Below are 25,827 nucleotides of genomic sequence, written 5' to 3' on the forward strand. Positions count from 1 at the left end.
TTTAGGAACTATGATGGTAGCATTCTATTATAAAGAAAAGGTGTGTTATATTATTCATACAGATCATTATTAATTTTTTCATTTCTCACATTTACTCTTCTTTAAAGCTCCTGTTCACCTCATGCACCTTCTTAAAATGTTACAGTGAATTCTTCAGGATGGACCTATGGAGTTTTTGTGGCAAAAGATGGACAATGATTTTTATCAGATTCCTTAGTCTCTCAAAGTGCATAAATTCTGAGATTCTGTAGTCATTAAAACAAATATAAAGCAAGAGTAAAAGTCACATTTATAAAGTAACAAATTTAAGGCTTCAACTTGCAAGGACACCAAATGACAAAACTTCTATTTGTCAAAACATCCAAAATTGAAGGAGACAGATTTTTTTCAGTATGCACTACGTATGCAAAAGTACATAACAAATAATTTGCTGGAATCAGAGGAATTTAGCAATAAAAGATTGTGCAAGTACCTTCAAATATATGGACCTGATCAGTCACATAATTTGCAGAGAGCATTGAACCTATGTCTTAAGACTCATAGCAAGAAAAAAAACTTGTCAGTGGTGAACATTAAATTAGATTCTGGTTGCATGATGCTGCAACACAAAAGAGAAAGACAACAATAGAGAAAAGATCAATGACTGACCAGCTACCATATTCTTTGGGGTTTTTTTCCCTATAATTAAAACTATGTGGGCATAATAATTTCCCAATATAGAGTAAACCATATATTTTCATTCAACTCACAAATAATACCAAATAGCTCTCAAACTTCCCTTGAAATATAATTAAAAATATATAAATCTTGGAAAAAAACCCACTCCAGCCAACTTAGAAAAATAATCTAAATCTCACTGCTGCAAAATTATTCATATTGCTGCAAAAGTAGTTCAATAAACTTAAACAGCAGTTTCAATATTGGAGCCAGTTAATTTAAATAAGTAGATATGCATATACTCTGATCACCCTCTGTGCTATAGAATTTAAAACTAACTATTTACTATGAAAGTTTTTTAATAAGTATAATATCTGTTTTATATTATTGTCATGAGACAGGAGCAAAACTCTCATGTTCAAACTACCTGCAGTATTGTGGGATTTTTTTCCTCCCTCTAGAGCAGCTATTTCTGACAAATGTGCATCTCTTACACTGTAATTCCAAAAACCAAAAATGTAATTTAATACTACTGTATTCAACAGCTGTACCCTTTCTGTATACTCTAAATTGTAACTCTGTATTGGTAGAATTAACTGATCAGCTCAGATATTAGAAAATATCTAGAAACATTTATATGGAAGACAACTACCTCACATTCTAAATACAGAAGTGTAGTGAGTGATTTAATACATGCATACTCATTTATGTCCTTCAATCACAGATTTCAAACATGTTAGGGCAGCTGGGTAAAATTTGATGCCCTACATACAGATTCTTTTTGTGAATCTCTTTTATCTGAGGAGACTCAGGGAAATGAGAGACATTGGAAAAAAAAGAACCTATCAACTGAGTTTCACATAAAAAACATTGTGTTATTGAATTACATGAAGATAGCCAAGATTTGAGACTCCTTTCTGATCACTGTTGTGCTACCATCTCAGTATCATTTATCATTTGAACTGGTTTTTAAGTGCATAGCATCTCTGCTTTTTTGGTAACATCTGGCATTTCAACAGAAAAATTACTGCAGACTGGACCCAGATGGGTAAGGATCAAGTTAAATGGCCTGGAAGTTGATTTATATTAACACTTATGTTGTCACCATAATTTCAAAGAGACATTTTTGTGTTTCAAAAGATCTGACAGCTGTACACTGCAGTACAACCAGTCTACTTTTGACTGGCATTTGGTAATCCTAAAGATGGATCTACAGTCTTGTTTCCAAAATTTGTTGTTTCCTGCTGATTATTTGAGAGAAACTGGGGGCAAAAAAGTGGGGTTTTTTCCTCATATGTAGCCAACTCTTATTATTCATACTGAAAATTGTTCAGAATCCTTGCTCTTTATTAGCAGGTCCAGGGAGGTGATTTTGACATTATATTTCCCTTTTGTGAGACCTCACCTGGACTACTGAATCCAGCTTTGGAGATCTCTGCGTAAGTCAGATGTTACAACAGGTCCAAAGGAGGTCCATAAAAAGTATCAGAGGACTGGAACACTTTACCTGTGAAGAAATGTTGAGTGATTTGGGGTCATTCTGCCTGGAGAAGAAAAGCCTTGGGGAGACCTTACTGAAGCCTTAAAGGGGGAGTGGGAAACTGGAGAAAATGATTACTGGCTCAAAACACCTTGAATATGTGGTGGGGGGAGCAGTGCAGGTTCTGTGAGAAGTGGGATGGGCACTGTCCCACACTCCCTGGAGCCTCCAATGCAGCCAGGAATGGCTGTCACTCACTGGCACACCTGAGGCCACACCTGGAGGGGAGGGCCTGGGACACCAAAGCAGATAAAAGCAGTTGCACAAAGACACGTGCTCATGGCCCAATGTTTTGGATTTTATATATAGTAGCTGAGAACATGCTGGAATTCAAGCAATTAATATAAATCTTTCTCTGTACCCCCTTCTCTTTCTCCCTCTCTGATTTCCCCTTTCCCCCTCTAATCTCCCTTTCTAATTTCCACTTCTTTAAATCTGGGTAACAAAGTTCAGTGGGTAAGAGTTTTCTGAGTCAATGCCTTGTGAAATGCTTTATTTCAATTGCTTTAAAATTTGCCAAGTACCCTTATTTTCTAAAGTTTCCAGTAAAATACGTTGTTTAACCTCCTGAGAGTATTGTCCATTTATCCTGTGCACTTATCTCAGAGTATAAAAAAAGCCTAAACCCCTTTAAGAAGCTCATTGAGTAAGAGCAGCCTTTTACAGGGGCTCATTAAAAGATTGAGAGAGACTTTTTAATGGCGTGTATAGTGATAGGACAAGGGAAACAGTTTAAGCCAAAAAATAGAAAAGAATAATATTTTTATGATGGGAGTGATTAGACACTGGAACACATGGCCCAGAGAAGTGATTGAGCTCTTTCCTGGAAATATTCAAGGTCAAGTTGGATAGGTTTTGAGGCATCTGATCTAGTGTGTGTCCTTGCCTGTGACAAGGCATTATTCATGGATGATCTTTAAAGGTCCCTTCGATCACAACCATTCTATGATTTTTATGATCTTTCATACACTGTGATAAAAAATAAAAATCCACTGTGACAATTTCTGTTCTTTTGTGTGCCATTCTCATTTAATTATTAGCCTTTCTTAAGCAAGTTTTGATTCCTTTCTCTCACACAGACGTTTTTCAATTTAGTTCTGTCTACTCACCCAAAAGATTGGTGAAACATTGGCCTAAATAATTTGACATTGCAATATCCACTAACTTCCCTATGCCAGCCTCGCAGATCCCATTTTTGCAATACTGTCCTTATCTTTTATCAAAGCTACCTATTTCCTGTACTATGAAAGTTCCAGTAACCTGATAACAAGTAAGTAGCTGCAAAATAAAAGTAAACTCTGAGAACAATTTTAAATATATTTAACAAGAATGGTTCAAGTTTCTTACACTGAATTTCCATCAAAATTTCTAATGTTGCAACATGGGTGCAAGTACAGTGAGCTCTACATAAGTCACGGATGACACTGGAACAAACTCCCCAGGAAAGTGGTCACAGAGCCTGACAGGGTTCAAGAGGAGTTTGGACAACGCTCTCACACACATGGTGTAATTCGTGGCAGGGGTGGCCCGGGAGTTGGACAGGGTGATCCACGTGGCTCCCTTCCCACTCCCTCATCCTGTGAAGTCAGAGATTTGCAGCACCCGGTCCTGGAAGAGCAAACACTTTATTTGTTGAGCTTAAATGTCACTATTTCTCAATTCCACTTATGTTACAGTCAAACTCAAAGGTAACTACGGTCCGGAATGAAATACACAAATCTTGATCTCCAGAGTAGTGAGCCTACAAGCCATGATTTTCTTAATAATCATGTTCCAATCATTAATCATACTTTCTGTTTACAGCATTTTTTGCCTTATTTCTTACTTCAGTTTGTCAAATTTCAATTTTATGCTTTTGGTGTTGCTAAATCTTCCTGTTTAAATGTGCAATATCTCTACCCATGACAACTTTTATACTGTAATTGGGTCACCTCACCTTTTATTCTTCACTTGGTTTCTTAGGATTACCTACTAAGAATTAATAAATTTCATTTCTTGCTGTACAAAGTTTTTCTAGCTCTTACTTTTTTTAGTTTTGCCAGGCATTTTTCTGTCTCCTAGGTGTCTGTGTCCTCTTAAAAAGACAATAACTAAATTGAATAAAATATTCCAGCATGAGTATCACCAGGCTTACACATCATGCTCTCATTCTTTTTTCTTGATCTATCATCAGACTCCAACATTACACCTCTGTCATTGATTTTGAATTCTTAAGAAATGTTTTGAAATTCCACTTCTTCTTTAAAAATAATGTAGCTATTGTCTAAATTTTTGTGCATGTGTACATACAATCGTATGTGCACAGGAACATTTGAAGGGTGAGAGACTAAAGTTAAAATTGCTTTTGACAGAACATCTATTTTATTAGAAAATATCCCTCACCAAGCACACATAATGCATTCTGTAATTGCCTTTTACACATTGGTTTCCACTTTAGCAACTGGAATCAGTTAATATCTCCCCTTCTATTTAATTTGTTATTAAAGCAGCGCCCTGAAATTAATTGTTCCCGCTTCATTCTGCCAAAGTCATGATGCACTGTGTGCAAAAGCTCTTATTTCTTGTTTCAATTGTTCTTTTCAAGATTCTCAGGAGAATTTTGTCAACTTTTACAAATGACACAGATATGACTTGTAGTTTAAGCCCATCACCAGCTGTTTTTTTTGAGGTTTAGCAGTGATATGTTTGTGAGAATGCAAAGCATTTGAAAAGATTCAAAAAAATGAAACTGCTGCAGGCTTTCTACCTTGTTTTTCTGTGCTGCTTTCTGTTTGTGTTTGTGTGTTTGTATCCTAGGAAACCACTGGAGGTGGAATTTGTGAACTAAGATCCCATGGTTATATTAAACATTAAAAATATTTCAGATTTTAAAAGTTTGTTAGGAAATTAGGTAATGCCAGTTTCCTTTTGTATGAAAAAATATAATTCTGATAGCTGTGCAAAAAGATTATTTAAATATATGAGCCAAAGAAAATATAAATAAATAAATGATGACTTTGTTAAAATATTGAGAAGAAAGTTTCAATCAATAGACTTCCTTTAAAAATCCAGGGCATGATTCTCATGTCTGTTTGCTGTTTTAGCACCATATAGGTGAACCTCACATTGTGAGCCTCACAGAGGCTCACAATAAAGGGGGATAAAGGGAGAATAACTAGAATTTGTAAAAATAGGATTTGATAAGAATTAATAAAAGTAATTTCCAGGTAACTTGAACTGATTACTATATTTTAACACTCAAGTTAAACTTATGGTCCTGATATATGAAAGGTATTTAACTGTTGTATGAGAATCACACTTAGAATAACAAAGCCCAGGAAGCTAAATAAGGCACTTCAGTAATGATACGATTTGACTCTTGCTACAAAGAGGGATACTGTGCCCTACTGACAGAATCATGAGCACAGTATGACTGTGCCTCATTACAGCAACACAATTTAACATAATATAAAACCCTCAGAGCAGAAATAATAAGATGCAGAGGGAATTTGAAGGGCACACATTAAACACATTAAACACTTTCCACTTTAAAAAGGAGATATTGAGGTAAACCATAATTTGTACTTTCTTAACCCACATACAAAGTAATGTAGAGAGAGATGTACAGATACAAATTCTATGTACTACTCTGAGTATTTTTTGCTGCTATTTTTTTATAATTTTATTAACAATAAAAGGACAGAAAAGTCATTTAACATTACAGATAGGTCACAACAAAACTTGTCAATTTAAATTGTAAATCATTTGTAAAGAGCTTGCATGAAGAATGCTTAGTAAGGGTGTATATGACATGAAAGGGATTCAGAGAAAGTAAATACATCCATTTTATTGTAACCACATAAAATGTCCTTGTAAGCCTATCTCTGCATTTTAATTAGAGTCCCAAACCTAGGTTTGACAGCATGTATAGGAAATGCAATATTGAATCACAGAAGATTACTAAAGGTGATGTTTGGAATGTAGGAACAGTTGAAATAATTGAATTAAGGGTATTGCCAGATATTGCCATCAGTAAAATACATGGCTCTACCCGTCTGTGGCTCTTATCAACAGAAATGGTTGGCTCTCAAAGGTGTGTACTTGTTCAAATTAAAGTGTACATCCTCTTTTAGGTATAGCAAACGATTCTTCTGCATCTCCTCCAAAAATGATAACTCAAATTCAGTGGCCCATGCAACATTTGAGTGCGTGCATAATGTGTATATGTTTAATGTAGGTCTTCACATTGTTAGCTGTGTTTGTGGAAAACAATGGTGAAATCAGCCTTTCATTGCACAGTAAAAAAAAATTAATTCCTCCCTCCAAACTAAAAGTATGAAGCACCCCTCTAGAAAATTAACAATTGCATTGGTAAGAGCTAGAAGAGCATATCTATTTTTTTCCAAAGAAAAAATATTTACTTTGTTTCTCATTTATATATGCCTTCAGTTAAACAAGGTTTCATTCTGATATCATATTTTATTTTATAATATTTAATAAAATAACGGAAATAACTAAGGGTTGGGGTTCTTTGTCTGTCCAGATTTATCTTTTTAGCACTAGAGAGCAACATCATGGATTCTGAGGAGCTTTTAACAAACCCATGAGGTCAGAGGAAGTTGCAGGCTTGAGGACACCTGAAATCTAAACATCTCTAATTATGCCAGTTTAAGTACAGCAGATGATTTATTTTAAAAGACATTAGAAATGTTAATTCTAGAGCATGTTATTGGCTTACTTTCTAAGAACTGTAATCCTTCTTAAGTTTCCTCTAAGCATAAGGATGTTCAATCTTCTAGGCACAAGTTTTTCAATATTGAGAATTTATGAAATTTTATGCAATACTAAGGTGATAATTTTGCTAAAGAGAGCTCTTTTGTTAAAGAGCTTTGTTGTAAGCTACATTTTTCATCTTTCTTTTTATTGATTCTATTATTTGGCCCAAAGTCAAACTTGCAAGCTTATGTCTTCGTTGGTATTTTTACAGTAGATCCTGATTTGATTTGTGAAACTGCATTTCTGTGTCTCTGTTGAGCAGAAGTTAGTCTTATTTTTGAAAACTCATCACTAGCCACAGATTTCTCATAATACTTCACAGACAGCAGATTCTCCTTCCTTGGACACTGCAAAGAATTGTACTTAAACACTGTGTTTGGTGCTGCAGTTTACCTCATTTAAGAGTAGTCTTAAGCATATGTGTAAACATAATCTTATCCCACAGTAACCTTCATCACTGTGCAACACTCACACAAGTTGGTCTTTCGGGAATTCTGAGCATCAGCATTTAAAGCTCTCTGTGTTTGAACTCTTTTCCTGTCTAGGTAGGAAGAAAACTATGCATAGAAAAGAACAACAATTACAGGCAATATAAAATTCTTTTTTTTTCTTGAAATCACACAGAGAACAGATAACAAGCACCTATTACACACGCGGTTTGAAAGAAAACAGATAAACCTTTCCTCTGTAACAATTTTTCAAGGGCTTAACTCTTTTGTTTCACCCACCTCATTTCTATAAATCTGATTTTTGTGTTGAATGCAGTATATTGGATTGAGGATAATCTTGTATTACATCCATAGGTTTTGACAGTTCATTCCTAAGGTGCATTTTTTGTTGTGGGAACTCAGATAGAATGATCCTTTTTTTGGGGTTTTGATATAACCTGATTCCTTGGGAAACTTATATTAGAGGAGAAATAAGTGTATAAATTGATAGCTAGTACTTTTTGTTTTTTTCTTTTTCTTGAGAAATAAGAAAAAAATATTTCTTAATAAGGCTTCTTTAATACTCAAAAGTAATACAGCTCTGTTTCCTCTTCAGGTAACTCTCAAGCTATTTGTGTTCAAATTATAAGCTAACTATTGCAGGAAGGACTTTGGAAGTGAGAACTGGTTCTGTGATAAGGGAGATGAGTTAATCCCATTTTAGTGAGAATAACTTCAAGAAGTACAGCAAAAAATCTTTCCTGGTCTTCAAGTTCTGAAGCAACCTGAGAAATCACTTGTTTCATAAAGGAACAGGTGATGAAAGGCTGCAATATATTGATATAGGCTAAAAAACTGAAGTAATGAACTAAAAAATCTATCCAAATACCTTAAAAATTATTTCCATTAAACAATAGGTCAGAGTTGAATCTACATGCAAAAACATTAAAACAAAGCAGAATCTTTCATCTGTTGGCAAAGATGCCATATCCCTTACACACCAAATCAGTTTATTTCTTTTATTCCCAGCCCTGCCACCTCTTGCATAGGTTGTGATTCTTCCCTGCTATGATTATTTTTTGGAAAAATAAATCACTTTATTTAACATTTTAAGGTTTTAAATCCTGTTCTCTTAACACCTTTCTTACACTTAAATAAGATAGAATTTAAAATTCAGGCTGCATAGGTTACATTCCAAAGTCTTCTGTAGGCCTAGTTATATCTTAGATTTCTTTAGCTTCTCATTGAGTTTCTAGAGTTTCAATTTGAGAAAAATTGAAATACTAAATTGTAAAATATTATGTGGAACATATTTTCTAAGTTCTTTCTTTAAGTTTTTCACAGAAGGAAGTCTTTCTGCCATCAACCCAGCTTTACAAGACCTAAGATCTTGTAATTCAACATTTCAAATCGCTACTAATGACACTCATTTCTAATCTTCAATCTTCTAAATTTCTTTTTTAATGTCCTCAACTTCCTTTTGCCTATTCCCACACAGCCCAACTATCTATAAACAAGTTTATAAAGGGAAATTCTTGCTTACATCAAGGAGATGATGCAATACTTTATTATTGATGAAATTAATGGGATAACTTGCCTTACAAACAGAACTACACACAACACACTCTGACTATCAGAGCTTGTATTTACTTTTAGGTACTTGCATAACTCCCTAGACTCCTGGTCCAGAGGGATAAAAGGCCCTTCTTTATTTTAAATTCTGCATATTTTTGAAAGATTTTATTCCTGGCTTTTTTTGGCTCATCATACGCCCCATTTCTTTTCCTTTTCCAATCTCTCTCTTTTTCTCTTCTTATCCCTAACTCTACCTGCTATTTTTTAGTCACTTGACTCCTTTCCTTATTCCCTAAAAAAATGCTCACTTTTGTGTGTTATTGCGTTGTTTCAGATACCCTAATTTCTCTTCTTTAGTGAAATTTTCTTATATATTATATAAGAATTATATAATCTAATATATAAATATATAATATATTTATATAAATATATTATATATAAATATATAAATTATATAAGAATTTAGTGAAATTTTCTTATATATATTATACTGGTTTCAATTGCGACAGAATCCATTTTCTTCTTAGTAGCTGGGACAGGGCTGTGTTTTGGATTTAGTATGAGAATAATGTTTGTAACACACTGCTGGTTTAGCTGTTAACAAATAGAGCTTACTCTAAATTGAGGGGTCTCAGTGTCTCATGCTCTGCCAGTGAGGAGGTGCACAAAAAACTGTGAGGGAGAATGGCCAGGACAAATAATCTGAACTGACCAAAGAGATATTCCATAATATAGAATGCCATTCCCAGTAAACAATTACTCAGAAATGGACCAGTCACTGCTTGGGGACAGACTGGGAATTGGTCAATGAGTGGTGATCAATTCTAAAGTACATCATTTTTTTCTCTTAGATTTCAACTCCCTTTCTTCCTTTCCTTTTAATTACCATTATTACAGTTATTATCATTAGTAGTTGTAGCAATTTTTTTATTATTACTACTATTACTACCATTAACAATGTCATTGCTATTATTAACAATATAATATCTATTGTTACTGTTATTGTTATTAATTTAACTTTGTTACACTGTTCTTATCTCAGCTGGCAAATTTTATTTTCTTTTCTTTCCTGATTATCCTCTGCATCCCACTGGGGCACATGGGAGGGGAAGTGAATGAGCAGCTGCATAGATTTTAGTTGGCAGCAGAGCAACTAAACCAAGCTCAACTCAACTGATGGCCACATCCTCTTCTTTAGAAGAACTTTCTTAATTACATAATCAAAGATTTCTCATGAAGCCTTTAGAAAGTTGCTGAGCTAGTAGAGAGCTTCTGCTGTGTGCTCAAAGGGCAAAAACATTTTACTCTCTGTTGTGTTAAGTATGTAGAAGTAATTATTGATAATGTAAGTTCACCCTAGTAAATGCTCAAATAAAAAGAAATTGGCCAACAGAGACCTTTTAAAAATAATCTGCAAATGAAAACACTAATATATTTGCTACTAGCAACAGGCCTCAGAGAGAATTTTTTGAACACCAGAAGTTTAATGAGTATCTTGTTCTAAGAAAGTGCTGTGGAGTGATGCCTTTAAATTAGCTTTATAATCAGTCAGAGCACATTTGAAGAGGATTTAATTTGCAAGGTTTAACCATCAATCTTGGCTTAAATCTGTAATCTCTGGTGGGTTGGTCATTTCTCCAGCAAAGATTTTCAGCACCAGCTGTTCAACCTTTGCCAAAGCTCTGTAAATTGATTGATCTGTCCCCGTTCACACCCTCAGGACATAGTTGGTCTATTGGCCCCTGTAATCCTGACTGACAGTGTGGATTAAGCATGCTCAGCATCTGAATTCATTTGTATTTGTGACTGGAATGCATTCTGAAAGTATGTTTTGAATTTTTAAATCAATTTGTTTTGTTAGCCTTGTGTAATACAAGTATAGTCTACAAACAAACATGAAATTAGCATATCCATATGCAAAACAGTTTACATATCTAACAGCATAGACTGGATACAAACATACTTTACAGTCCTAAATTCAGCTGAACCCAGTGAAAGGAATCCTTGGGGGCAGGGGAACGAAAGAAATATCTAAGGAACTAAAGCTATTCTTAATCACCAAGTGTTCATCATGACGAAATTGGAAAAATGCCCTTCTCCATTTATTCTCTAGGATTTTTAATAATTCATTGCATTAAGTTACTTAGTAAATACTAGAATAATTTCTTAATCAACAGTGAAATAAATCTACATATGTTTACATGCAGCATTAACATATTTACTGTCTCTTGTATTCCCTGTGCATAAGAAATGAAATGTTTTACCTTAAACACATATATTTATCAGTAAGTGATGAGAATGAAGATTTAAAATAATTATTCTGTCTTTTCTAACTTATTATCAATAAAGGTATGGAAAGATTAAGATAATGTGCAATAGAATGGCTAATCATTAACAAGTCAGCATGTTCCTTCTGACACTGTTTGAAGGTGAAACAAATTCAACAGAGATATCTTTTTTCTGAGTCCATGTGTGTACACCCTATATGAGGCTGGTACCCAAAAAAGCAGATCATGGGTGTATTTCCAAACGTGAGTTCAAACACTTGAGTTCAAATCCTGTGCTCCTCCTTCAAAAAAGCTTCCTTGATGTCAGTTATTCCTCTTAACAAATGAGGAATAAAATGGTTCCTGATGAAAAAAAGTATGAAAAATAGTATGAGATTAAATAACTTTACCAAAAGCACTCATTTATTTTAGTCTTGTTACTAAACAAGTTAGATTTTTTTTCTCTTTTGTTTTGCATCTATCTCTTTTAAATTGGGTCTTCACGAAGGGGAAACATTACATTTTTTGGTAGAAAGCTTTCAGATTTAAAAATTTTGTCATCTCTTGGTTTACAAGGAAACACATTTTTGTTCAGAATCTTTTAGGAGAGCCAAGAGTCTGCTAGCTGCTTTCAGGTTAATTTCTTCTGGGAAAATGTGGCAGTAAGCGGATGATTTATGACTTGGTTTCATACAACTGGGCAACCCAGCATGCACTGGAAATAGAGGAACTGAAAAAATAAAAATATTTACAATAAAGACAATTATTGTTCATATAATTTACCATTACAAAAATATCAATCCTCAAAGTCAAAAAACCCTACTGAGCAACTCGGAAATCCTAAACTACATTAAAAAATAATGCATTTTCTTACTCTTTAACCTTTTTCTTCCCAATGAATGTGGTATTTAGTTAAGAATCCTACATTCTTGGTAGTACAAAAATTTTACTGAGTGAAGGACCTTTTTTACACTCCTAAAGCTTTTGTTTAAAGTCATAATCAAAATTAGTGAAATTATTGGAATTCTTTCCCATTGTTATAATCTGTACTAACTGTCATCTACACTAGAGAATTTTACCAAGGAGCTGTGTTAAAGACCACCATTTTTGAGAACAATTTCTTATAAGGGTATTACGCTGAATGTTGCTCCAGACCATCCTTCTTAAATAGAATTTCCGGTTTCAGAAAGTTTTTTTTTTTCAAAGCAATCTTTTATATGTTCTTTCTTTTTTTTTTTTAATGAATATTTATATTGAAAAAATAGCAACAGTATTTTCGGTCTCTCTGAAAAAAAAATTTACATGATACGTACATTTTTGGTTCTAAAAAACACGTAAACCCCCAAAACATTTTGAAGAGCTAACCACTCCGCATAGTAGAAGTTAAGGAAGAACATGTTAGGGAAAACATAGAATATTTAACTATTACAATATGTAATGGAAAGTTACCTTTTACTTAATTACTCCTTTAATTTTGCATAATATATAATGATTTTCTTTCAAACTGTACTTCTCTTATATTTGCCTTATATTACAAATGTTACATTTTTAGATATAGGTATGGCCTTCCTGAATTGGTGGATTTAATCTTCTTAAGTTCTGCCTTATTTCCTTGAACATTGAAAACTTCTGGAATTTTGAGACTTAAGGACTTTAAAAAGTCCTTAAAAAGATTTAAGCCTTTAAAATCAGGCTTCTAAAGTTTACTTTACGGTAATTATTTGTAGCTAGTTTTATATTCATGGAGTTTAATTTACTTTGTATGTGACCAGCTGAATTTTTTTTTGTATTAAATCTTAAATCAAAGGCAAAGATTTTATTTTTTTAAATATTCAAGCATGCATACATGCATACACAGATACATGCTTTATAAATAATAATCAGCAGCTAAAGACAAAATCTTATGGCCTTTTAAAAAATTATTTTAAACATTTGTCCAAATATGTACTAAACAAAGAAATTAAAATAGCAATTATATTCAGTAGATTTCTTTTTATCACTTAGGAAATATATATTTTTTTTACTCAGACAGCTGAGATGATAGAAAAAAAATGGGGTAAATTCTAGGAACACTTCATTGCACACAGGTATATCCCATAGTTACTGGCATGAAGAGCCAATTGCAGTGACATTAAAATATTCTCTCATTTTAGGAAATTAAAGATATTTAAAAATTAAGTTCTGGCTAAAAGTCTTTGAAGGACAAACTGCAGAGCAGCTCATTAGATACCCTTTGAGATTTCTGTTGTCCTGTAAAATATTTGTGCTATCCCCATATATATTGTAGCTGTATATCAGGGGAAAACATTTTCATTTCCCTTTTCTTTTTACACTAAAGCTTCTCATTTCCCATTCCTTATAGGAATAAATCCTTGAAACAGCAGATATTGCCTTAATCTATTATGCTTGTTTTCTTGCAGAGGGGAGAAGGAGTACCAAGAGGGGAAAGGAATAACTTTAATTAAGGCAGATGTTTTTCAAAGTTGACTAAACAGAAAATTTTCTCTTAAAGAATCTTTAACTGTTAAAAAGTAGATTTACAGTCTTACATTCTTAGGTAAAAAATATATTCAATCACATGAGTCATTAAGGTAGACTGAAGTGCAACATGAAATTTATGATTGTACTGTCAAAATATATCTCTTATTCAAAGATTGCTTTTGAAAGAGGAGTTTCAGTAGGCACTCTTTTTTTCTACAATTATAGTTTCTTCAGGTATTTCAACATGGACGTGATCATAACATCAATGTCCACATGAGAAAGAAACACTTTTAACTAGAGCTGAGCTGTTGTGTTGAAATGGCCACTGATCACACTTGTAAAATGATAAACAAAATTTTATATCTGTATGTTAGGTGTATAATAACGTTTATTTTATGAAACACTTCATCCTGAAGGTAAATATGTGGCTGGGGTTTGAGATAATTGTCTTTGGTTTGAAATGAGTGCACTGATTCATTCAGAACTCTGTTCCAGATATGAAAAGAAACTGACCATTAAATCTATGGCCACACATATGCAATTGCAAGGTTATGATTTATTTGTGTAGCATATGCAGCTGTTGCAAGAGTATTTCAAAAAGTAGGTCTTTCACTTGGGTGCTTCAGAATCTCTAAATATATCCACACAGTCTCAGAAAGAACTGCCTTAAATGTTTCCCCACATAATTTAATTACTTATAAAGAAAACAAGGTCTTTTGTACGTATTTTCAAAATTGCTAGCTTTAAAATAAATAATTATGATGATACACCCAACATTAGGTATTTTCAAGTAGAAAACCACCATGATTTCACTTTTCTAAGCATCACTGCATTCTTTCTGTCATGGCAAAGCTTTGGTTTCTACCCTGGGAAAAATAGATTTCCTAAATATATTGTTATCCTACTTTCACTGCAATGAGGAAAGGAAAGATGATGTATCAGTTTCTCATCCAAACCTTCAAGTGCTCTCCTGTCTTCATAATAGACAAATTTTTTCCTGTGTAAGGTAGATTCTTCATGTTTTAGAGACTATTCATCTGGTATGAAATAGGGAACAGTACTACAAATATGTGTAATGTTGTAAAATTACATCTCTAAGTGAAGAATGGAGCTAGGAAAGAGACAAGGAAATGGCATTCAAAGAAGAAAAGATCTGCCAATGTTAATTAATGATTAAGGGAACAGAAAATGCAGGCATCAGAACCTTCACAGGAAGCGTTCAATGAGCACAGGAAGAACCCAGAAACATTACTCAGACATTCCAAGATGTAATAAAAGCAGATCTCTGCTGAACTTGGAAATGAAGAGATGCAGAAAGCTAATGGCTCTTACATTTACAGCTGAAGCAAAGCTTAAGCTAAAGTCAATTCCATTTTCATGCACAAAAAGCAGAGGAACTCTTGACAATGGACTCAGAAAGAGGTGAGGCAGTCAGTGCTGCCTTTAGTGGAAATATTGCTCCTGAAGTGGTCCAGGTTCACATTGCCTCGTGGCAGAGTCTAAAGAATTACAGTACTATTCATAAGATAGGAAGATGAATTCAAGGATAATGCAGCAAACTGGATATGCACAAGTCCAAGGGAGTAGATGGCAGGGCACCAAGGCAACGAAGAAATTTCTACTGGACTATTTCCTGTCATCTCTGAGAGATCGTGGCAGACTTTCCCAAAAGCAAGAAAAGAAATGTTATGCCATTTTCCAGAGATAGCAAGAAAATAACTTTAGCTTAGACTTTTTAAAACTGATCTCTCATAGTTTTGGTGTAAGGAAGTTTGGAAATAGTGACACAAAATGCTTGCACTAGAACAAGTAAAAAGTGTATTACATAATTATTTCTGGCCATTCATAGATTACTTAGATACTGCGACAATGTTTTCCTCTATTAACTGAAACCTAAACTCATATTAGTCAACTCAGAGCTCTCTTAAGGTGAAAACTAATTGAACTCTGAAATGAAATGCTGTTTCACTGTGGCATAAGTTAATTTCTCTCCTGTTAGTTTCAAGATACTCCTTAGGGAAACACTAAAAAGTGTAAAAAGTTTTACTATCATCTCATAGTTTGGGCTATTTTCTGATGAATTGTAAGTTTGCAGCTGATACTGAAACCATCCAAGGGGAACAGTAAGAAAGGCAAAAATGAGAACTTCTAGAAGCACATATGTAGCAAAAGGCAGACTAGGAAAATGGGAGGCTGCTGCTGAGCAGGGTAGAGCCTTAGCAACACAGGACAAAGAAAAGGATCAGGTATTGAATTCCCTCTTTGTCTCTTTGCCCCCAGTTTTACCAGTAATACTGGGGAGACATAGTCCTGGCAGAAGAGGATCAGGTCAGGAAATGCTCATGCTGAGTGGTCTTGCACAAGTCTGTGGGCGTCGATGAGCTGCAGCCACGAGCGCCAAGGGAAGCAGGACATGTGATTGCAAGGCCACACTCCACAACCCCAGACAGGCCATGGCCACTGAGGCGTGCCTGAGGACTAAAGAAAAGCAAAAAATATTCCTGGCTTCGAGAAGGGCAAGAAAGAGGACCCAGGAGACGGCAGTCCTCTCAGCCACACCTCAATAAATACCTGGGACGGTGATGGAAAAGCTGATTCTGGAAACCATTTCCAGGCACATGAAAGGCAAGAAGGTGATGAGGAGTAGTTGACTTGCACTCATGAAGATGAAGACTTGCTTGATCAACCTGATAAACTTCAGTGATTGAATTATTAGCTTGGTAGACGAGATAAAAACAGTGGATATTTTCCACCTGGACTTCAGGAAGGCTTTTAACACTGTCTCCCGAGTGTCAGAAATTAATATAGAGTGACATTTTATTGTGAAAGTTATTTACTTTTCTTTTCAAATATTCAGGACTTTTTTCTGGTATTATTTTTATTACTTATGATACTTCTGAACCTTCTGACATTTATGACAGTGATTGATTTTAGATGTGAATTGCAATAAAGATTTGATGACAGTTCATTTAGATATAGTGTTATTTATTTATTTTTTAATCTAGTATTATTTATTTATTTATTAATAATAGTCAATCAGGAGAGAAAAAAAGAATTCTGTTATATATCATAAAATAACTTATAAACAGTCTTAATTTTTTCAAGAAAAGTCTCTTAACTGTGAAAATATATTTCTGATTCTTTTGTTCTCAAATAATTTTCCAAAATATGAAAACAGTAAGAAAATTTGAAACGTAACAAAAAATCTGAGAATGTATTCCTTTAATTAAAAAAAAATAAATTAAAAAAAAATAAAAGTTTTCAAAGTTTATTTATCTTCCTTTAATTTTGTTGTTCCAAAAGCAAGTGTATGTGTATGGCTGATCAACACGTTAACAGTCAACAGTTAACTGCTCTGCCTGAAAAATTATCATTTTTGCTTTCTTTCCAGAGTTAGTTTTCAAAGGATTCCCTGATCTAATGCTAAATATGACATGGCAGAGCATAATAAGGGACTGCAAGAGGAATTGAATTCCATTGGAATGGAAAATAAGGATAAGAGATGTTCAAAACAGCTGAAGCCATAATTTCACAGTTGCAAGATAGCCTGGAGAACACAGCAGAGACAGCACCATGCACTATTGCCTCAATTAGAGAGAGTCTAGAAAGATCAATTGTGCAGAGAATCTGGTCTGATACTAAGCAGAAACCTTCAATATCTAATCTGGAATTTTACTCTACTGAGATCAAAAATCTTTAGGTTTTACTTATGCAGCAAATACCCACATATATTCTTTTTTATACAGTGTTACGTATGATGTCCTATTTTGGAGAAGTGCTCAGTGTTTCCTATCAGGGGAAAAAAAAAATCTTTTCCCACTGAAACTGGGGTTGCAAGAAGGCTCCATACTCTCACTCTCAGATTATCTTTTACTTAAATATTCATGAATGCACAGACATATATATACATAGAAGAATATAACACAAAACATCTGGAAACTGTTGAGAATATTTTACTCTGAAATTTTATTTAGCAAAGACAATACCAGTGTACCCCACTGAGGTTCATTCATTGTGTTTTTAAAAGGATTTTTTAAAAAATACTGTGTAAGAGATGTAATTGTGGTAAAGACTATCAAGGTAATACAGGTTCTGCATATTGTAAAAGACTGTTTGTCATAGTTCATAACACAAGGCATTCATTAAGCTTCCCAGGGTTCCCAGCCCATACAATATACCATCAAAGTAAATGGAACATAGATTTTATTTTTTTTCAAATTACTAGTGGTCTTAAGTGCAAGCTAACAATAGAGATTTTTTTCTGATTGGTTACTCTATAATATTGATGGGAAAATTATCACTGATTTACTTATCCATTTGCATTATGCAGTACATGAGTTAGAGAGTGCAGATACATCATTTATAGTTACACACTAAGAAGGTTATGATGACTTTAAAATAGCCATATGAAACATGAAAAAATAATTTTTAATATTTTTCAAAAATACCCTTTCTGAGTCTAAATATTTTCAAAATGCTAGGACCTCATCAATTAAGTATAAACATTTCAGATAAAACATTTTTTAAAAAAGGACAAATGAAAACAAAAGATGACTGGAAAAATAAAAGATGGGGAAAAGCACTTCAAGTATATGCATGCTTTATATAAAATAGTAAAAAAAATACAACAATATTTACATAGAATCACTGAATCATTAAGGTTGGAAAGTGCTCCATGATCATCGAGCCCAACTGTTAACCTAGCACCACTGTGTTTACTACTGAGCCACATCCCCACATCCCACACCCACACACCTTCAGAGCACTTCCCCCATATGCAGCCATCTCTGGTGTCAGAAGCCAAATTGTCACTGCAGTAAATAGTGACACTTTTTAGCTTTAGCAAATGAGCCACATTTATCTCTGTTTACTCAGAGAACCAGCAAACATTGGCTCCACACTAGCTTTTCAGTAACTAGCATTTGGTAAATAGAGATAACTAAGCTGTATCAATTGTGATGGTATTTCTAACACAGAAATCTCCCATTTGAGGATGATGCATAAAAAAATATGCAGAGAAAAAAATTAGGAAAACAACAATTATGTTTTGGACTCATAAAAAAATAGATACATTAATATGAAAGATTTAAGTATATCTATATATGTTATAGATCATAATTTTGTAGAAGAACAAGAGCCCTGTGACACACGTAAAGTAGCATTTTTCAGGGGCATATAAGCAGTTTGACCACCAAGAAGGCAAAGGAGTTGTACAGGGGGGGCATCCAAGTAGCATAATATTGAAAAACCAAAACCTAAAGAAATGCAAGGAATGCAAATATATACATTCTGACTAATAAATTGGAAGCAGTACAGGAAAACCTGCATCAAAATGCAATTTTAAGGCCCTTCTTTTGAGAGAGAAAGTAATGGCATTAAAGCATCAAGCATGAAGAAGACGGAAATACCATGGGATATATTGTTGCTTAAAAGTTTGGTAAAGTTTATTTTAAAAGTTTAAAACTGATCACTATTTAAACACTTCTTTTACAGCAATCTCTAAGATGCCATTTATTCACAAAATTTGAAAAGAGCAGTAAATTACCTTAGTAGAAAGAACTTAATAAAGTTATTAAGCAATTACTCCTAAAATTAACAGCAAAAAAGAAAAAAAAAAAACCAAGTAAATGTCATTATGAATTTTACATTCATCTGCATATCTACTGAATGTAGCTCATCACATTGCTTCTGAGTTTGAATTATACCAGATTTCCAACGAGTAATGGACATAAGCTGTTCTCACAAGTTCTTTAAAACACTTACACAGTGTAATAATTTTTATCTAGATTTTTAGTACTTCAGTTAAAGCATACAAAATGCCATACACTCTCCAGATGTATCCTTAGGAAAAAAACAAGTCTGGCATTGCAGCAGTCAGTGTAACCAGCTGGATTTAGACAGAGGATATAATTCTTTTGTTTGCAACTGACTTTATCTGATTATTTGCACCAACTCTCCTCTCACTTTGCTCCAAATATTAATTAAAATCTTTGTTTTTATCTAACATCTTTATCATATGACACAATTGACCTTGGTGCTATTATGGACATCACTAATACCAACACTCACAGAAGAATGTGATAGTTGCTACTCCTTATTTTGCTCAACAAACCTTAAACACACGTTATGTCTTAGCCTTGAAAATATGTGATACAATGCAATAATATACATGCTTTTAACATGAGCTTATTAACCTGGAATCCCTATGAGTTAAACATTATTCAACTCACCCATAAGGTTGACAAAGTTTGAATACAAAGAACATGAACTGCACAAAGAAAAGCAGTGAAAAATTTTACCAAACAGTCAAGCTACTCATTCATCAATAAGTTTTCATAGTGAGATCCTATGAAGAGTGGAAAACTTCATACTAGATGTTGAAGGAGATAGAACTAGATTTTTGCATCATTTCTTTTCCTTGAAAATAGCCACAGTATGTATGAAAGGGTCCATAAAGTGTTGGTCCACCTTTAGCAATTCACAGTATTTTTCCTAAATATAGTGCAGATACTAGTTTTCAGAATGTTTCTACATAGCAAGGCTTTAGAAATAAATTAATCCATTAAGTAAAGACAAAAATAAGCTTGCAGTGGAGTTCTCATCTTTCTCTTACACTCTTGTAACATTCCTTGGGAAATATTAAAATTTCCTGGGATTTGACTGAAGTATATCTTCAGAAAATAATTTTAGTTTTACCATCAGTAAAGTATTTCCAACTTCCTTCTAATAAATCTTTGCTAAAATGCATAATTTCTTGTTCCAACAGCAGTCATATTTTGCATACCATACTGACTGTGCATATTATTCTTTCTAGAGTCATGTGTCATTCAAAAGATTGTCTCAGTTACTGGTAGTATGTTTGAACGGATGAACAGAGATGCTGAAGGGAAAGTAATCAGGTAAAACCTTTTATTTCTCTGATAAAATTTTTATAAATGAAATACTACTTGCTTTGGAACATGCAAAATTTTTTTTTCAACACAAATGGAAAATTCCTTTATGAAGTCCATTAAAAGAAGAAAAGGAAATATAATATGTCTGCAAAAGGAAGAATTCAATTCAAGGGTGCTTTTAGCCAAAAGCCATTTCATTAGACCAGGGCATTAAAACCCCAAACAAACAAGCAAACAAAAAGCCCTCAGTTCCATCTCTTAGCAACTGGAGTGTTTTTATATGTGCTTGTGGGGAAAAAGTCTTTGGATTCTAATACTATGTATAATGCATATTCAAATATGCCACACAAAACATAACTTGAACACTATAAAACTAGAAACTGACCAAACACACAATATTATAACTGTACCACATCTCACTTAGCAATTAAAACATATGGCTGTGAACCCTTTGGGGGAGAAATAATTGATACTAGCTGAGGAGCCTAAAACACTTGGCTTTTGGATAAACCACACAAAACCCTCCTAACCTTCCTAGGATAAGGTATTTTACCTTGAACTAGCCTGGTGAAAAGGTATTGTGTTTCATGCCCACTTGTCAGTGGCTTCTCTCAGACTCCTGATGGCATTGACTGCAGCAGTTTCACCTCCTGTGAGACAGTCTCATCGGCTTCCTACACCAGACAAGCTCTGAACTTCAAGTTTTCATCCTTCCTTGTGCTAATCAGGCAACAGGTTGCTCTGGACTGTGAATATTGGTTGCCTGATACTTCGGGATGATCCATTTAGTTTTTCACTTTTTTATGGTGATAAGATGAAAAACTAATTAAACTTTACAATTTATAATACAAATCCAACGCTTAGGCACTTTTTAAATTTACCCTTTTAAGTACATGAAAATATCCACTTATTTCAACACTTGGAAATCTTTATGGTTTTTTACTTCATTTTAATTTCAGATGAAACAAAAAATTTCAGATGATATGGATGAATTGACACAATTCATAAATGCTTCTGATTACTACGTAATTGTCTTCAGTGACTAAACTGATGTAAAACTTCAAACTTCAAACCAAAAATAAAACAGCCAGTCTTAAATCATTTCAAGTTTCCATATTCAAAAATTTATTGATTTTATAGTTGATATTTTGTGGTAACTCAGTCTACAAAAAATATAGTCCTGGTCTTTCAACCAAAAGAACTGTCACAGACTCCATTTACTCTAGATCAGTGATCAACTGACTAAGTCATGGCTACAATATTAATTCCTACATAAGCTTACCTGCTTGTCTCCTTCTCTTGGGAAACTCACTGTAGTAAAATGTTGAGCTGCTGTTGCTGTCATGGTGCTCATCACTGCTTGATACTGCCAGCTCTTACATACTGCAAATTACTAAATAGAGCAAACAAAGCTGTGAAGTAGGTATGTTGAACTTATAAATAGTTGGTATCAAAGCAGTTCAGTGTTATAAGAGTGACAATTAGATTTAAAATTATATGCACTTAGGCAATTTACTTAAATGGAAACTCTTAACACAGCAATTTGTGCACTAGACCATTATAAATGTCTTTTTGGTTTCAATTTTAGAAAATTATTTCAAAAAATATATTGTGTTAGGACTGTTCTTAAGAAGATAATTACTGTAAAAATTCATTCAATATAATTACATTAAGATGTGAGTGTATGAGAATAAAGCTCTGTATGCCAAAAAAAATCTTACTATGTATAAAATATCTCAGAAATATTGAACAAATAAATGAAATTCACATATTTCTTCCATAATTTTACCATCAGAGCTCAAAGAAACCACTTTTTCATATAAAATTAGCTGTGTGAGAAATCATCTGTAGGCCAAAATATAATTTATTTAGAAAATAACATTGAGTGGAAGGTAACAAAAACTTTGAAAGGTTATATATATAGTGCTATAGTAATTCTTGTCAACAATGGTCTTCACTATCAATTTATCAATTTTCTTTACCAATTCAATTCAAAATAAGTAGAGATGTCTAAAAAACCATATAGAACTATTTTGTAGAGCAGAAATATTCCATGTTGTAAGGATATTTAAATGAAAAATATGTACCCTTTCTGGCAACTTGCTACTGACTCTTCCTTATTGTTATAAACTGAAATTAAACAAAGCAATCAAAAGTCTGATTTTTAAAAAAAATATTTTATGAGAGCAGGAGGAATTAAGATAAGGCAATTGCAAATTTGTCTTTGTGGAGAGAGATGTAATGAGTTAGTAAGTCTAGAAATCATGTAAATGCTGCTTTACACAAACATATGATTATCAATGAATCCTTGCTTATTCTAGAACAAATCACTTATTCTATAAGTGAAAAAAAGCTGCATCAACACAAAATAAATATGGCTATTTGGTTTCCTTTATAATAAATTCTATAGAGTTCACAATTTAAAACAAAACAAAATTAAACAAAATTAAACAATTGAACTTTGTGAGAATACCCTCTCTACTATTGGAGATGAGTTAAACACTACAAATGCACTGCTTTCAAACAGAGTTCTTTGTTTTTTTTGTCCTTTGTATCCACACTACAAGGAGTTGCAGATAAGTGTGATACAACCCCCCTTCAATTTTTTCTCCTTGAAAAATCAGTTCTACAGAAAAAGTGAAGGATTTGGAAACAGGTGGAAAGGATGAACTGGCCGTTCATGGCTTGGACAGATGTACTCTGCTGGATAAAGACATGGGTTGGATGGCAGCTCCAGAGAGTGGTGGTGATTGCAGTAAACTCCAGTTGGTGCTGTTCCCCAGGGCTCAGTACTTGGGCCAGTTCTGTTCAAAACCATTATCAACAATTTGATGAGGAAGGGGTGTATCCTTAGTAAGTTCACAGACACCGAGTGGGAGAGCTTTTCTAATGTGCAGCCATGATATTTTCTGAAAATCTTTTCCTTAGGATTTTTTCTCTGGAGAAGCTGAGATGCATCAGGAACAAAATGTAAACAATGGTTATCTGCTGCTGTGGAATGCAACAGGTGCACCTGTGATTGGTCTCATAGAGTTGTTTTTAATTAATGGCCAATCAGTCAGCTGGCTGGGGCTCTCTGTCTGAGACACAAGCCTTTGTTATTCATTCTTTCTATTCTTAGCTAGCCTTCTGATGAAATCCTTTCTTCTATTCTTTTAGTATAGTTTTAATATAATATATATCATAAATAATAAATCAAGCCTTCTGAAACATGGAGTCAGATCCTTGTTTCTTCTCTCATCCTCAGACCCCTGTGAACACCCTCACACTAATGGAAGGTGGGAAGGCTCTGCAGAGGGATCTGGGCAGGCTGAATGGAGGGGCTGCAGAAAACTGTGATAGGTTCAATAGGTCCTGCACTTGTGTCACAACAATGCCACATATCTCTATGGGCACAGGGAAGGGTGGTGTGAGAGCTGCTCAGCAGAAAGGGGTGTGGGGTGCTGTTTGACAGCCAGCTGGGTATGAGCCAGCAGTGTGTCCAGGTGGCCAAGAATGCCAATGACATCCTGGCCTGTGTCACTGTACTCAGCACTGCTTAGGCCGCACCTCAAGTATTGTGTCCAGTTCCAGGCCTCTCCCTTCAAAAAAAGACATCGAGGAGCTGAAGCAAGTCCAGAGAAGGGTAACAATGCTGGTGAAGGGTCTGGAGCACAAATCTTACAAGGAGCAGCTGTAGGAGGTGGAGTTGCTCAATCAGAAGAGTAGACTCAGGGAGGACCTCATTGTTCTCTATGACCACCTGAAAAGAGGTTGTGGCCAGGTGGGGGGCAGTCTCTTTTGACATGTCTCAAGCAACAGAACACGATGAAAAGACCTTAAATTGCACCACGTGAGATTCAGTTTAGATATTAGAAAAAAAATCACACAAAGAGTGGGTAGGCTTTGGAATAAGCTGCCAGGGAGGTGGTGGAGTCACCACCTCTATAAGTGTTCAAGAATATCAACACTTGATGATATGGTTGATATGATATGATGAAGTAGCACTTGGTGACATGGTTGAAGAGTGTTTATGGTGGTGTTTGGTTGATGATGGTCTTGAAGGTCTCTTACAACCCTGATGATTCTGTGTTTTGGTGTATGTATGCATTGGTTAGATGCAGAGAAAGGATTGTAAGCACACCCTTACTCTTAGACTCAGATGACTGTGCCTTGACAGTAATAAGAAAAAAATAATAGTTGAAAAAAAAAACCCTCCCAAACCAAACCACAAAGGTCAGGAAAGCCATATCAAGCCTCTTTTGTGTCTCATGATTTTACAGTAAAAACCTCTAACCATAGTAGTGGGCTGTCTGGACAATCTAATGCTGCTGTGTGATTGGTGAATTTTGGAAGCACAACAAAGTATATCTGCACCCCTGTTCAACATTCAGAAGGAATATAAGCAGGCTAAATTAATGTCTGGACAAAAAGAAAAATCCTTGATTAATTTTTTGGGGATTCTAGGGTTTTGTGTGAGACATAATGCCATGAACATGTGTGGCAGCCTCTTGCAAGAATTTTTAACATACTGTTGGTAAGTTTGAGTGCCTCATATTTTTCTATTTCAATGTTCTTTGGGATTTAAATGACAGTTGCTCTGGATATACAAAAGGGGAAACAAACCAAAAATCAAAGTAAGCAAAATAAGAAAAGGAGAACTCTACCCTCCCTGAAATAAAAGCAAACAAAGCACACCTCACAACAGAGTTTCATCTTCTGTCTTTGGCCAGATTCCACAAAGGTATAAGGCTGTTCAAATGATCATGATCAAGGGAAAAAAAGTGCTCAAAACTTGTATTCCCCACAAAGCAACACGAGAGAAAAATAACCCCTCTCCTATCAAAACAACTATGTCATAAATTTGCAGAAAACAACAAAAAAGGATGGTATTTTATAATAAAAATTTAAATGCGAATCTAAAACTTTCATCTATGTTCTTGCTGCCTTAACATGAATTTTCATCTACAACAAGTTCTGAATTTGTACTGCCATTTCAGAGTGGGTTTGGTTTTTTTGTTCTGTTTTTACTCCCTCAGGGACTCTATAACCTTCCATAATGCAACAGTCTTTTTTCCTTCCCTTTTAAGTATTTTCTTAGTAAATAGCAAGGAAAATTAATCTTAAATGTATAATTTAAATTTTTTAAAGTCAGTTCCATTAGACTCTTTCAAAGGCGTGATTCACAGTTTCTGCATATTTGGGACTGTAATGCTTCAGAAATTCTCCATGACTACTTGGCACTGCACTTT

The sequence above is a fragment of the Zonotrichia albicollis genome, chromosome 5 (genome assembly GCF_047830755.1).
Source record: "Zonotrichia albicollis isolate bZonAlb1 chromosome 5, bZonAlb1.hap1, whole genome shotgun sequence".
NCBI classification, from domain to species: Eukaryota; Metazoa; Chordata; class Aves; order Passeriformes; family Passerellidae; genus Zonotrichia; species Zonotrichia albicollis.